Below are 2,270 nucleotides of genomic sequence, written 5' to 3'. Positions count from 1 at the left end.
AGTACCTAGTTCATTGTTTAGTATATTTGCATTATTTTATATCATATCCAAATTTAATGGGTAATTTTCATGAACAAATACCAAATCTAAATGGTATTATTATCGAGCAGATGTAGTGAAATTAACAAAGAAGTTCAAAATGGAAAATGCTAAATTTAGCAATGGATCGAATTGAAACTTTGAATTCTATAGAACTCGCAAACTCAGAAAATTAATCTATAAGCTAATTAAAGTGTAAACAAGGGCTGCATGGGTTGGGTTGGATGGATTTTCAGGCTAATCAGGACCTGAACCGATCAAAACTGTTTGGGTTGGGTTGGGTTGAATTTCATAAATTTTCACTTACGAACCGAACCAATCCAATCCAACAATCTTCAGGTTAGTTTGGATGGATTGATTGGATCACTATATTAAAATAAAAATAAATCTGAATTATTGAAAATATTAAAAAACAAATACTTCAAGTTTCTAACATGCAATTACATCATAAATTTTCACTTACGAACCGAACCAATCCAATCCAACAATCTTCAGGTTAGTTTGGATGGATTGATTGGATCACTATATTAAAATAAAAATAAATCTGAATTATTGAAAATATTAAAAAACAAATACTTCAAGTTTCTAACATGCAATTACATCATAAGTTCATAACTACCGTCTACATACATCTATACAACAACACATAATTAAACTAGTTCTTCAAGTCTTTAAATATGACAAGTAATTACAAACAAATTAGTGAGGGAAATCATGTGGTTTGTTAATTGTTAGTGAGTTGGTTAGAGATTAGAGAGAGTGAAGAGAGACTATAAATAAGGTGAGGAGAATAGTGAGTGTATCTAATTTGTAGTTGGGAAATTAGGGAGAGGTCTCTCAAATACTAGAGAATCAGTGTAGTTTTCATATAATACTTTCAATAGAATTCAGTATTTCTTATCTTTCAACGCTGGTACCTATCAGAATACTTAATTAATGAATCTGAAACTCATTTCATCAAAATTCAAAACTTCATCAGTGAATCATGAATCATTCTTCATTCGTACTGCTTCAATATAACAATAACATAGACTATATTACCAGCTTGTTCCTGAAGGAACTCCTACAAATGAAGTTGTAGGGGAATAATATAACAAAAAAACTTATTTCTTTTGACTTTTAAAAATCAGCATGTACTTCTTCGCACTTACCGGCTACTACAAAGGTCTCAGCAATAGAGGTCTTTGAGTAAAGGGGCGTTTCCGTCTGCTCCTCTGTTCTGCAGTAAAAAGGGCTTTGTAAAAATGTCCTGAACACAACCCCAAGCAATTGTGGAAATGTTGATGATGGTATAAATTAAGTCATGTACGTTAATTCCTGTGTTTCTCTCCAACCTGTGTGAGGAAGAGCCAAGATAGAGAAATTAAGAAACTATAAAAGAAGCATCCAAGGTTAAATTTTTTAAGACCAATTTTCCTTTTCTGTGAATCAAAGAGATAACTAACAAGATTACAAGACTAATTTTGAACCAAAAGAGTTATCAAATCAAAAGAATACAATTTACTTAAAAAGTAATAACAATTTAAAAGAAGTATGTAATTCTGTTATTTTTTTATGTACAAATAAAGAAAAGTCACTTGGTGGCTAGGAGAAGGGAGTCAAGGGACAAACTCATAAAATCATGACCAGATTACTAGCACTGAGGGATACCAATCCAGCCTCCATTTGGGGTTACTGGCACCTACACAACTAACACATTGTGCGAGATTCATCAGGTGCAAGATTCAAACCTACCACCACGCACCCATGATCTTCACAAACCACTGACATAAATAGCAGCATTCAAAGAGAGAAAGATCATACCTAATTGTAGAACTTCGAGTGAGCTGAGATTGACTGTTGCCTGCGCGTGTACAGGACCGAACGAGTTGCTAATGGTGGAGGTGGAATATTAATGAAATTATAATAATATAATTTTAGATTATCACTCAAATTAATAATTATGATATGTGTGTAAATTTTAATTAAATGTAATAAAATTATAATGTTCGTAAATTACATACCCTACTAGTAGGTTTGGTAAAAATTAAAATTATTAAAAATATATATTAAATTATATATTATTATTATACGATTGGATTTCGGGTTGGGTTGGATTGGATTATTATGGAATCCGATATCTCATCTAAAAATGATTGGATCGTAATAAAATCCATCTGATTGACCCGTTTGTCCAATCCAACTCGCATTTTTACCATTAGATCGAATTGGGTTGAATTGATTCATAGGGT

General features: G+C 31.8%; 1 long non-coding RNA gene across 1 annotated transcript; it reads right to left on the bottom strand.

The window, feature by feature from the left end:
* Positions 1-976: 976 nt before the first annotated feature.
* On the bottom strand, positions 977-1,927 carry LOC130731727 (uncharacterized). Its single transcript, XR_009016799.1, has 3 exons — positions 1,843-1,927; positions 1,651-1,728; positions 977-1,373 (listed from the first exon to the last, which is right to left on the bottom strand). It is a non-coding gene; the product is annotated as an uncharacterized LOC130731727 (long non-coding RNA).
* Positions 1,928-2,270: the final 343 nt, after the last annotated feature.

Source organism: Lotus japonicus, chromosome 1 (assembly GCF_012489685.1).
Source record: "Lotus japonicus ecotype B-129 chromosome 1, LjGifu_v1.2".
Lineage (NCBI taxonomy): Eukaryota > Viridiplantae > Streptophyta > Magnoliopsida > Fabales > Fabaceae > Lotus > Lotus japonicus.
Note: the sequence above shows the minus strand (reverse complement) of the source record. Positions and strands in the feature narration are given on the sequence as shown.